The sequence below is a fragment of the Gallus gallus genome, chromosome 7, assembly GCF_016699485.2.
Source record: "Gallus gallus isolate bGalGal1 chromosome 7, bGalGal1.mat.broiler.GRCg7b, whole genome shotgun sequence".
Lineage (NCBI taxonomy): Eukaryota > Metazoa > Chordata > Aves > Galliformes > Phasianidae > Gallus > Gallus gallus.
Window position 1 is genome coordinate 34,251,911 of NC_052538.1, and position 13,702 is coordinate 34,265,612.

Consider the following 13,702-nt stretch of genomic DNA (forward strand, 5'->3'; position numbering starts at 1 on the left):
ATTCTACCTCTCCTCACTGACTGCTGAGACAGCTGTGATAAACTAACCAGTTCTTTTCAGTGTTTGCTTTTGAGACTGTTGCCATTGTTTTTGTGTAGTGAAGCAGTCTTTTGGAAAAGCCATGCAGTCTGTATTAAGTACAGGTATTGATACTTCATCTTTCTGCAAATCGTGTTGTATTAAAACGTGGTTTTTATTGTAGGAAGAGGAGGCTAAAATCAAAACATAACAGACAGAAAAACATAAAGACTAGAAGAAACAGCACTTCACTTTTTCTTTCCAAATATTCAGAGAACCACCAAAATCTGGTGGATTACCTCCACCCATCTTCTGGATTTGAGGTAAGTGGATTCCCTCATTCCCACCGTTTTTCTTCATGCCACATTTCTATGGGTAAATTATTGAAAATAAAATGATTCCAGGCTGGATGCTTGTAATCAAGTCTCTGAACTTTTGCCAGATTTTTCCAGCATGCAGCCCATGACTGTGATTTGAAAGGCACACTTTTGGAGGAGCATTTCTCAATTCTGCCACAGGGTAAATGGAAAGACTATATGAGAGTCTGAGAAGCAGCCAATGAACAAGCAGATTGCTGTAGAAGTTATGTAGATAAAACAGACCTTAAAAAATGAAAGAGAACTGGCAGAGTGCCGCTTTTTTCTGTACATATTTGTGACAGCACACAACTGAAAAGTTCTTTAGTTTGTTTCTTTTACTGGAAGATCACTTTTTGGCATTTTTATTTAGTTTTATAAAAAGTAGAGTCCCTTTAATTTTAGATGCATCAAATGCCATAGTTGTAAGAATACTGTATGTATCTTGGGAGATTAGATGGGGACAGGATTTCTTTTACTCTGTTATCACAGACTTGTTATGTAAATAGAAAGCTCACAAGCGAATGAGAAGGCACATTCACTGAAAAAAAAACAGATGGTTTTTCCCCAGAAATACATCCACCGTTAGACTCCAGCAACTTGGTGAGAACCTGCTGGAAAATGTATTGTTATGGATACGCATGCAATAGAAAAACAAACATACTGAAATCACTGTGAATGCCCTATACTTATCTCTGAATGATAAAAATAAACTGGTCTTCTTGTGCGTGGTGCAGTGCTGACTATTTAGTAAGCACTGGGATAGTCTGTGCAGTCACTCTTACATTAAACAGTGGATTTTCAGAAGTGTGATTTTTACCCATTCTTTTAATAATAAAAATACCTTCACAACTTTTTACAAATAATTATGTTAATACTTCATCATAGAATCACCAAGGTTGGAAGAGACCTCCCAGATCATCTGGTCCAATCAGTCTTGAGACCTGGTAGTTCCTAGTAGGCAAAGAAGAATTGAGAGGCAGCCTAAAAGGGGAGTGAGAACAAGAATTTCAGGAAGGGAAAAGCAATATAGAGCCTGTTGAATTAGCCACGAAAATTCTCTTGGATCACCATGTAAAACTCTTTTGGGGGTCACATAAGACACTGACAGTGTATGCCGAGTGTGATGCTAGCAGGTTTGTAAATGGAATATGTGCAGCAAAGGTAATTTTTTTTCCCAGCAGAAAGTTTAATTACGTCTTTGCTTACACGTTTCCATTTCTGTATGTTCAGTACAGACAATTCTTATAATTAATGTATTGTTACTATTTTGTTTAGATGCTATAAGTTAAAAACCAGGTTATTTATTTGAATTCATTTTAGTAATGCTTTTTTTGTCAAATTCTTGAGGCCTTTAATAGAGGCTTCTTTTACTGATGCTACTTAAATCTTCAGTATTGTCCACGTGACCTAGTTATTTTAAGCCCTGGTATGACATAGCTTTCATTGTTGGGCTGTTTCATCCATCTATTGAAATTGTTTCCAGTAAATCAGTTTTACATTGTTTGCTGTGCTTTTGCTTTAGCAAAGCCTCTACAAAAATCTCTCTTATCGATACCTTTCAATGTGATTAAACATTAATAAGTAATTTTATCTGAAGAATATTAAATGCACAGTAAAAATGTAATCTAAAATATATTTGTATGCAAACCATTTAATAAAAAGTTATGTCGTATTTCTGTTTGCTTTGTCACTGTAAAAATTAGCTGCTCTGAAGTCACAGGTTCTTAAAGCATTCATCTATAGTTTTATGAATAACAAGTAAAAACGTTCCTTTAAAAAATAATCGTGCAGCTTATATAAGGAGGAAATTACATACAGAGGAGACATTAAACATTTGTCATTTCTGCAGTAGAAGAAGAAATTCTTATGTTTAAAGTGTGCCATTTACACGTCAGATTTTAGGATTCCGAATTTCTGAGTGATTTATAAAAGACTGACATTCAGGTTCTTGATAAGCTAAAACCAGCAGCTCAGGCCCATTGCTTGGAGCCTGATAATACAAGTCTTGGGAGAAAGTTCAGTGCCTTCCCACGTCCACGGGATGTACCTGGATGTCTGTACCACAACATCCTTCTCCTTAGCATTATGCTCCAGTTTTTCACCTATTCAAATGCAGTGTATTTCAGTGGTGTATAATCAGTATTTAGACCTCCTGCCTTTATAAGGACTCATGGTTCTGTTTGGATTGTTGTAAGCCGTTTCAATGAATGGGAAGAGATTTATTTTCTATATTTATTTTTATTACAAATAATAGTATTATTTTCTTATTATTTAATTTTCATTTTAATCATTATAGTAATATATATGGACTGGATAATATGGAAACAAGTAACTGCTGTCAATCGTTTTCTCTCTAAATAGTTTTCTTTCTAAATAGAGCCTGGAAGTCTCTACTGGGCTGCTGAGTTCAGTGCAGGAAGAAAGGCAGATTCATACTCTGGTGTTTGCTACCAGTGTCCTTCTTGTGACTTACCTCCTTATGCCCAATTCACATCACTTATCTGAAATTTTTGTTACATAATTGTATAATGTGTATGTTGTAATGTAAGAGGAAAGGTTTGTAACAACAAAAACCTTTACTACAATAACAGATGTCTTTAAAAGGACTCCCAAATAAGTAATCTGTAAGTCAGAGCAAATTCTTCAGGCTTACTATAGGATGCAGAAATCGTTGATTGGTTGTGTTGCATCCATTTCAGTGAAAGATTTGTTCAAAACATGGGAAATTCCCTATAAATGTGAATTTGTTAAAAGCATATTTCTGGTTTCTAGCTGTGCTCTCTTACTGAGTCCTCAGGCTTTCAGGTACAACACTTTAAAGGCCAACATCAACTCTTTCAGCTATGTCTTTAACCTAATGAGCTCCAATCCATTTTACTTCTAAAAGAACTAATTAATTGACTTTAAGTCCTGCAAAGGTTGTTAACTCCTTTCAGTGTCAGAGAAATTGAAGCTGTCGTGCTCAAAGCCCAACCGACTGCGAGCAAGTGGAGGGTTACACATACGTGGTGCCATTGTTGCCAAAGGAAATGGCTCGAGAAGCCGAATGCTTTTGTTTTTGATAGGCAAGTGTTGCTGCAACAGTGCACAAGCTCTTACAGCTGGGGCTTCACCTGTGTCTGTGTACCTCTGCAATAGCTCATAAACAGTACGGATAGGGCCTTATACATAACTAAGGCTGTTTAGTTTTAAAAGAGAGAGAGAGAGACTGCTGTTGGATTTGTATATGTATTTATCATGTAGTATTAGCTGTGGTATTTAACTCTCTAAAGCCTAACTTCCAACCTTACTAGTTAAAGGCTATTAGCATGTGTGAGGATAGCTGCAGTTGTCTGAAAAAATGAGCTTTGTATTATACAATTTCATACTAGTTCTATCGTTATAAAAACTTTAGGTTGATTTTTCTAGAAATCTGCCCATTCCAGTGGACAGTGAACCATCATAATTTGTTAAAAGCTATCTTTTTTTAATCAGTTCCAGTCAGAGCCATCCTTACCTTCCTTAAAAGCAAATATTATCTCAATTTTTGCTAGAGAATCGTTGGGCAGGGCTTTGGAAGCAATCAAGGGAAGTGAAATGAAAACATTTGTGTTTTAGTTTAAATAATTCTACTGTCTCAATAGATGTAACCTGGCGTGCAAGAGTTCCTCAGATGAGGGGTGCAGTAAGACAAGGAGCCAGCCTCAATGGACATAGCCCATTATCGAGATCTCAACAGGAGAATATCTAAAGCAAATCTCCAAGTGCATCAAGAATTCTAAGAAGGCTAAATATCCCTGAGGTAACTAGAAGGAAGACCATGAGGAGTAATGTAGGTGAGTATTCAGATGTAAATCAATGCATTTCTTAAGCTGGAAAACCTTTATTTTATTTTGATAGTTTTATTCTGTGGTAGTGAGGATCGTTATAAAATGTATTTCAAGTAATATAATACAAAAGATTTCAGCCAATGTTAAAAGAAAAAAAAATAACCAGAACAATGGATATCTTCGATATATAATGGCGGTAAAGTAGAAATGTAAGCAATTTGGCAATTCATGTCTGTATATGAGATAAACAGGGCACTGATACATGGACCTTTTTGATAATAGAACAAAGAAGAAAGCATTCTTGACCTAGATTTAACAGATTTTCTTGAAACAGCATACAATGTACAGTGTTTTAATGGTATGAAAAGTATCATTTTTGGCAGCATGATTCATATGGAGTATTAGTCATGATTGGTAGTAATATATTTTGATGTAATTAAACAACAGAACTCCATCTATATGTATCAGAAAATACATGGCACTGTTCTTGACCTACACGATACAGTAGTAGCAGAGTGTAGCTGCCTTGCCCCGAGATGAAGGCAGAACTTTACAGTAAAATGCAAAGCACTTGCTCTTATACATTTTCATAATCAAAATATAAGGTTATACCATGTCAACAACCAGCAGATGGAGAAAAAAATGTCCTAGAAGCTCAAAGAACACAGTAGGAAACTGAGCTATAAATACCAGGCTAATTCCATAGCTTTAAGATTTCTCCAAAGCTTTTTTAAATCCCTCCAGAAAAGACTGAAGAGATCCCTAATCTGAAGTGCCCCACTTGAAGAAATATGTACGTTTTTCTTTTTAAATAAATTATGTTAATCTACAACAGATTGTTTGGTCATCTTAATGAGTCAGTGTAGTATCTGTACTATATCCATAGCTTCAAAATAAGATTCTTAAACACACCGGTGCATTTTCATTCTTATCAGTGATTTCTTCTTCAGAGAAAATACAGAATTCTGTCTGATCACCTCTGAACCGATACATACAGTATTCCCACAGAATACTTGATGACCAGAATCTGTTTTTTAGAGAGCTATCCCTTTCAGTTGAGAGATGTAACAGAAGACCAATCTTCTTTGATCAGATTTTGTGAAAATTTGGAGGACCTATTCATATCTTTTTCCCATGCATTTGTAAATTGTACCTACGGAATATAACATTGGAGCTATATTCAGAAATATTTGTTTTTCTGGCTTATGTGCTTAATACTGTAAATTCCTGAAAGCAGATGTTCAGATTTCCGTGGATATTTCCTAGGATACATCACTGGGTACTGAGCCCCAGTTCGACTTTCTGCCGCAGAGGTCATCTGATATAGCTCTGGAAAGATTGTCCGGGGCTTTGTTAACTTCAGATTTATGCATCTCCAAGGTTTGAAACCCACAGCTTCTCTGGACCGTTGCCAGCAGTTTATTGAGTCGTCCTCAGTATGAAAGGGTTTTTTTTCCCATATGTTTACTCAGAATTTTCCGTGTCGCATCCGAGTTTCTTGCATGTCCCCTGTATAAGAGGAAGATGATTGAGGCGCTTGAGAAAAGCAAAGATCAGAAATACTCATTTCTCAAGTGCTGGGAGTTTTTACAAACATCAGTGTCTTTTGTGAGACTCTGTAAGTATTCACTGTCAGTGAGACCTTAGCTGTACTGGACGTGGTCTTTTATGGAAAGTTGTTGTTAGTAGGAAGATGACGAAGCAGAGCAACAAACCAGTGGCAGATTTAAAAAGCAGTACTGTTAAAGAGCAGCAGGAAGAATGAGGTTTGTTTGTTGTGGGGGAAAAAAGAGAACACTGTAGGATGAGCATAAAACTTTAAAAAGAAAAGGATTTTATCAAAAGCGATGGTAGTGGTTGCTCTACGGGTTTGAAAGAGAAAAGAGAAAGGAGAAAAAAGGCAAGTTCAATTTGCACCAAGGATTAAGAGAAAACAGCCCAACTTAGAGAACTTTTTCTTTTACTACTGATCTTCAAGGTAAATAGTCTTAAGGTGTATGATATTTACAGCATTTCCTTACAGCAGTTGTAAGAAGAATAAATAACTTTTTTTTTTTTTCCGTAAATAAAATGCTTTGAGTGCTTTGGAAAGTCCATATGTAAAATGAACTGAGAAATTCAGGTTCAGCAATGCTGGGAAGTTTGCCTTTCATTGCCTTAAATCACACTTCCATTGAATAGTGTGCCAAAGTGTAACGTAAGAACACATTTTTTTTAAATGCAGAGAGCTACCTGTGGGTTGAAAATCACATTTTTTAGATTTTTCTGCCAAGAATCCAGAGTTGATGACACTGCTGGCTTTATCTGTGGGGCTTTTTGGCAGAATGTGTTTGTGTTACTGAAGGAATTTCTTTTAATGAAGTTTTAAATTAGAGCTGACTGAATGATTCTTTGCCAGCGTGCTTTCCAGTAGCTCACTTTTTGGAGGATGGTACCAGAGGATGCTTAATACCTGCTAGGTACATATCTTCTGCATTTCCCGGGACTCCAAGAATAAAGGTCTCTTTGAGTTCTGAATTAGGATCTAGCACAGTATATTTTCCTCTGTCTGGGATGAAATGGTGCATTTTCTAGATTCTTCTCTTTTATGATCAGTTCTTAAACTCTTGGGTGTAATGCCTCCTTATAGGGACACATGGTTTTAAACTTTGGCTGCCTGTGGTCCTTTACCCTCGTTTTTGTTTGCTCTGCTTTGATGAGCTGGTGCAATACTCTTGTCAGGCTTGAATGTGATTCACCCTTTTGTTCAGTTCCTTCTGAGGAGACCCAGACCTTTTTATGTCTGGCTTAGGGTTTGTGCAGTTTATTGCACGTGTAGTAAAATCATGTTTTGTAGTGCACCACGTGAGCAAAGCTATGGATTGCTGTCATGACGAGATGCAATACCAGGCTTTCAGAGTAGTTGGGGCCCAGTGTGAGTAATCATGCTCCCCAGGAAGTCTTTGAGGTCCTTTTCAGGTCCTAAAACATACCCTACATTTTTGTGGAGGGAGGAAGAAGGCGCTTAAAGATACAAAAATCCTTTTACGTGAAGTTCGTTTGATAGCCTAAGTATCCTTTTTTATAGGCACACTATATTGGCTTTTGTTGGTAGAAGTCCATTCTACCCTCGTCAAGGTTCCATGGAGGGAGCAGCTGAAAAGAAAGAAGCTGTGGCAAAAGAATTGGCTTCTGGAAGTCTCAAAGTCTGTTGTGCAGAGCGGTACTTTAGGCACTGAGTGACAGTGCCCCGACTTTTGGCTTAGACTGCAGGTTGCTAACATCAAAACTCCACATTCCTCATCTCTGAGTCTGAAGTTACTCATACTTCTTTTCCTAAAATTGTACTTTTGCAAACATACGCGGAGAATTTATTTATAAGTACTTAAAATCTTTAATCCTAAATGCAAAGTTTTAAATCCTAATGTCAAACTTTTAAATTTTGGATGGTGCGAATGACAAAAATACATCCAAGGAGAGTTTCACAACCTGTGTACTGCAGTGGAGAACAGAATGCTTTTTATTATCATGGAAGTAAACATTTCATTTTCTAAGAGCCAGGCTGTAATCTTCACCGTTAAAGGGAGAGTGTAATTTATGCTTACTAAGGTGTCAATGTGAATATGCCTGAAAATTGCTCGGTAAAATTTCAACCAAAAAATATACAGACATTAACACTTACGTACTTTGCTCATCTTATTGGGCTAAATATGCCTTGCCATTCTAAACTGCAAATCTCCAGGTACAGGAATGGTGAGTCGATGAGTCAGAATCCCTGAGGAAGCAGCCTGGTGAGGGCAGGGAGGGACTGATGTCGTTCTCACCTCTCCTTGGGGCAGGAAGAATTGGTTTTTAACTTAAGAAGCACAAAATCTTACCCAAAACCAACAACACGTGTGCAGCTGAGGACTGTATTGCATTGTTTACAGAACTTTAATAGAATATATTTTTTAAAAGTTGTGCATTCACATTTTTTTAAAGACCAGATAATCTTTTCTATGCTGTGCTATGTTTTTTGGAAATTAACTGTGTGCAAAACATGAAGTGGAAGCAGGTATTTGTTTCAGAGGAAAAACAGTATTCAAGGAAACCTCTCCATTTAGATGTTCATAAATACGAAGGAATAATGAAGAATCACTTAACGTTGAAATTGTAGCATCCTAGGAGGACCATATTGCTTACTATTGCTTATCTTCTCTTTCAACTGGATCTTTGTTTTTCAGCTTGGAATGAACGTGATGATAATATCCACCTTAAATCTAATGCTTAACGAGGAAAAAGGTCAGGCTCTTTTTTTCTTTTTTTTTATTTGGTGCCCTACAGTTTATTAATATACTAAAAACATACTTAAAACTTGTGTTACTTCCTTGATATTTTCTAGAGAACAAGCCAGATAGAAAGTTTTAATATGAGGGTAAAGAAGAGTATTTTTCAGTTCAGTGGTATATTCATGAAACAGTTGACTCAGATCAGTGTATGTGAGAGAAAGGAGCTGTGTAAGGAAAGGTCACGTACACAGATCTTCATACAGATTTCACTTTAAAATGATTAAACCTACAATTAAGGGACCTCTTGTATATCAATAAAGAAATATTTGTCACAATTTTTGTGGAGTGAAAGCATTGAAAAGGAGTAAAATCACCCACTTGTTTTTTGGTAAATGTTCTTAAACTTCTGAGTGCTCTTCCAGAAAACAGAGGAACTCTTTTAATACTGTCTGTCTCATAAAGAAAACAGTGGGGGCAAATTCTCAAAGTACCCACCCTTTCAGTTAGTGTATCATTGAAAGGCAGTGAGTAATAATGCATTAATGCTAGAAGGAGATCACGCATCATATGGCATGGGTTTGTAGCACAGCAAATTTCAGAGAGGCAGCCTAAGCTTTCAAACACTATTGCATCTATGCCCAATACTTCTGGAGTTTGCATTAAGATGCAGGAATAGCTAATTTTTATGTTGTTGGTTGTTTTTTTTTTTTTTTTTTAATTATCTTTGGAGGTTTTTTTCATGTGGGAAATCACTGAGTAGCAATGCATAATTCAGTAAACAATTCAGAAAATGGTATTTGGATAAAAAGTTCCATGTGTCTAAAAATAGTGCAGCCCTATGACTTTGGCACCGAAGGCATAATTTACAGGTTTAATTTGCAATCCTGCTACGTTTCTGACATTCTCTTGCACAGAAATTCAGTCTGAATTATTCAGATGATTTAAATATTGCTGTGTCCTGAACTTCAGGTGCCTGACACAAAGGAAGTTTGTCCAGTTTATTCAGCCTCTGCATTTACGATATGGGAGTGAGATTTTCATTTTTGCCATTTATGTCTTTCTGTCTTCGTTTCACATTGCACAGTTAATGGAGATTGGAGCTAATCTGAGTAGTTGTTATAACAGGAGATCAAAGCCTTTCACTGTATTTCCAGCAAACTTATTTTTCCTTTTTTTTTTGACTATATATATAAAATGAAATTGAATTCTCATGTTCAGGTTTTCAAATGGTTACTTTGAAATATTCTCTCTTTATAAAATTAACTTTTTTCCACAGATAACTGTTTCTCTAGCAACCAGTCAATAACATATAGCAAAGCTGTTAACAAGGACTAGACATTTACAGTAGTTATTACCTATTTATTTTCTTAATTTATTTAACAGATAACCTAAGAATGTTCTGTATGGTCCTGAAGTTGATATGATCTCCATTATGAAAACTCTGACAGAATTATATTTAATAACTCCAGTTTGTGTTTAATCCCAAAACACGGGTATTAAAAGAACCAATTCGTTCTCTGTTGACGTTCTTCGATCTCCTTTTAAAGTAATTTTAACTTTGGTCAGAAACTTCACAGTACCTGTAGCTCTGTCATTTGATAATAGTCAGTAATCGTTGTGTGTGCCATTAGTGCTTTGAGTTTATTAGTTATAAATTCCACATCATTTTTTCTGACAATTGTAAACCTCTACAGCAATCATTGTGAATCTGTTGTGTCAAACAGCGAAATGCTGCAGTGGCAAAGCAGACTGCTCTATGTTAGCATCCTGTTTTGTAGTGGCAGTTGGTCTTGGGAGGTCTGACTTCTCTCTTGTTTTGCAGTCATCTTTTTCTTTACTTCGGGTCTGTTATGTTAAATGCCCATGTTGGATTCTTCTAGAGCTTGATGGTTTCATAGGGAGCCAGCAGGATGTCAGCCACTGTAGAAAAATGAGTTACAACCATGAACAGTATCTGAAGCCACAGGGAATGAATACCTTATCTTAAAGCTAACAATTCATCTTTGTTCCAGAATCATACAGAAAACTGGTAAAGAATTTCATTGACAAAATCAAAATTCTGACTTCTATGCAGCAGAATGGATTTTGGAGGCAGATTTTCTTATCCAGCAAGGCCTAAAGGCCAAAACCAAAATGGCCTTCACAGCTGCAAAACTAATAGATTGAGCGTGTGTGGGACGGTATCATTTCTCTTTACATTCAGGAAGGCTGAGTCCTTTAAAATCCTCATTAGGAACATCCCTCCTCCTTTATGTTATACTTCATCTGCTGCCTTGTTTCAGAGTATAAAAAGTAACCACTTTGTGTAGGGTTGGTAGAACTTTGCACGTTGAAACACCACCACTGAAAAATAAATGCACCAATGACTCTTGGCCATTAAAAATCAAAACAAAATTAAAAAACCAACCAAACATTGAGCCTGGATCCATTTTTCTACATTTGTACTTGCTGAAGATGGACATGTTTTTCATTAGTTCCTCTTCAGACTGACAAAATGGATTGCTATAATAATATTTATTTTCTTTCCATTATTAGCATATAAGTTAGTAATACTCTGTTTCATTATATACCTTAAGAAAGATTTTGTTGATAGTGGTGGCATAATATTCTTCTCTACAGGATAACTTGACTCTTCTGTAGCCTACGTTCATACCCAATATTAGTTTCACATTTAAAAATAGAAAAATCAGAATGTTTACATTATTTTGGCTCATAGGAAGGCCTATCACGTGCACACAGTTTTTGACCTATTTTGCTTGCAAAGAAAGAAATTAATGTGGTGGAAGGCCTGAAAGCATGCTGACTGCTGTATCTTTGGTCTCTACCAAGTGACGGCTGCTACTGAGCAGACAGAGTTGAGGTTTAAAAAGAAAAAATAATTATTCCCAGCATCTTTTTTGACTGTCATGTAGCTCAGTTTTGGTTTTTACCAAAATGCTTTCAGAGATGCTGTATGTATGTGTCCATTCACGTGTGTGCTTTCAAAGGTAGTCATCTGTTCTTGAAAAGGATGTGCTTTCTCTCTGCTTTCACTGGAAGGGAAAACCTCAATTGCTGTGATAACACAGTTAAGCCTCAGCAATGGAGGATGTGTCACAGCTCAATCAGCTGCATTTTACCTGTCCTAAAGGCACAGGCAGGAAGGATATCTGATGCAAGGATTACAGCTTGTGATTAGTTAACAGCATGCTGGTGCAAAAGGAAGAGGTTTGTATCATATGCTCTTAGTGATAGCTAGAATCCATGAATGTAAGTCAAGCTCCTTTCCCCATCTAGCCATGATACAGCTAAAGACTGTTTTATTACTGTAGATTCCTAGATAGCAGGCCTGAAAGGACTGCTTTGATCATCCAGCCTGGCAGTAAAAGCAACCACATGCAATAGGGTTGTGTCCTTCTGCATGCAGATCAGCAAGTCTGCCCTAGCTGGGACGTGGCCAGCTCATTAACTGAGGATGCAGAGACAAGTGCAGTGGCCTGGGCTCTGGAAGTTATTTGCTAATTAATAGCGAATTCACCCAAATAGCTGTCCTCTTCTAGGATGGTTAAATTGTTGGAGTCTTCCAGTCCTAAAAAAAATTACAGTGTCAAAGCCAGTATAAATCAGGATTACATAAGACTTGTATATAATAAAACTATCCTTTATAAAGCTCAGAGTACTGTTGCACCAAAGGTAGTTGGATGGTATAAACTGATTCGGCACTAGGACAGCTTCAAAATACAGAATTTTAATAAGGTTATGCTGTTCAGAGCAATTTTCTGGTTGTTGCAGTGGAGCTCTTTATTTACAAGTAAGATGAAGATATCTTTCTCAAGCCAGAAGACAGAGTATATCGTGTATACAGCAGTGTTGTAGTGCTAGATACCAATACAAAAATGTAAGTTTGAAGGAAAAAAAGATTTCCTTTATACATTAGGTAGGTTGTAGTAGACTGTTGAGTCACTCACATAAAAAGTCGAGCTTCACTAAGTATTCAGTTCTAATTAGTGAGAGAAAGCTTCTTTTCAAAATGTAAAAACATTCCCGAAAAGCAATGAAACATTTCTAATTAGATGGCACAGGAGAGTCCTAGCTAACTCCTTTGATAGACAAATTAATAATTAGCAAATAATAACTAAATAAAACCTTATTTTAACTCTCTGTAGTTTGAAAACAATGCTTTGGAAGAAGCTAAACATTCCTGTTAGTTCTTAAAATCCAAGACTGTGATCTGAGAGCATTTCCAAATGTCTTGTAGGTTTTTCTGTGATAGAAAGAAAGCCTGGGAAGTGAGATCGGTATTTGTATTTGTAGTGATTTAGTTTTGTGGATATTCTGAGGGTTTACAAAACCTTATGCCCAAAATCTGTCATCATCCCATAAGCAAACATACAGAGGCAGTCATTTCTCAGGGATCTGTAAGTAGCCTTTCCTTGTAATACCTGGAATTGTTAAGCATATTTTAAGGGTCATTTAAGAAAAAACTTACAGAGCATCTTTGCAGTATTAGACTGTCAAAATTTGATTTACTGGTTTTATATCCACTTACTAATAAAGGAAAGGTTGTATTGGTATTTATATCATATGTGATGGATCTGAATCCAGACTATTAGTATCTAATTTAATTTTCTTTAACCTTGTACCAAGTTTTCTGTATTGCCTAAAAGACTGTTAAACATTTTCAGCTGAGTGTGCAATGAGGCTTCCAAAATGTAGCATTCAAAAAAGTGAGACAGATGCATTAAAAATGGAAAACATACTTTTGGTACGTGAAAGTTAAGGGGAAATTTTTCATGGGGGGAGATGTTTGAGGGATTGGATTGAGGAAACAATTTGGTGTCATTTTACATAGTTCTCCAGTGAAATATTTTCAAGCATATTATAATGAAAGTGGACTGCAAAACAAATCTGAAAGGCATGTCTTGGCGCACAGAAAAAAAGGATTAATTGATTTAGATGTGGAAAGTTGTGTTCCTCGTGGTAAGATAACATGAGTTGTCTGGAGTTATTATGAGATTACAGAGAAGAGGTATGTATTACACGGGTTGATGAAAATCAGCCCTTTGGGTAGAATCCAGTGTCCAAAACATTTTGAATCTGCTCCAAAATCCAAATACTTTCTAAACCAATCTGAGGTACTTTGGTTAGAATACTCAGATACTGAAAAGCAAAATGGCGCATCAAAGGAGACTGTTTTTCAGCAGTTGAGTTGGAAGACTCTGGTCTGGTCAGAAGCATAAAGGGTTGAGTCGTCAAAGGGATGCTCTGTTTGTCAGAACATTGCTGGCCA

The 13,702-nt window shown here is 36.5% G+C and overlaps 1 protein-coding gene across 14 annotated transcripts in view; it reads left to right on the plus strand.

Annotated features, from left to right (window-relative positions):
• MBD5 (methyl-CpG binding domain protein 5) overlaps positions 1-13,702 on the plus strand; it is a 127,311-nt gene that overhangs the window by 69,037 nt on the left and 44,572 nt on the right. For 9 of the 14 annotated variants that reach the window (XM_046944160.1, XM_040704374.2, XM_004943022.5 and 6 more), the window contains 3 exons: positions 203-341; positions 4,001-4,192; positions 8,389-8,446. The gene's annotated coding sequence lies outside the window, so the exon portion shown is untranslated. The remainder of the gene's footprint in view (positions 1-202; positions 342-4,000; positions 4,193-8,388; positions 8,447-13,702) is intronic. The other 5 variants (XM_040704375.2, XM_046944159.1, XM_040704376.2 and 2 more) reach the window with 1 other exon arrangement.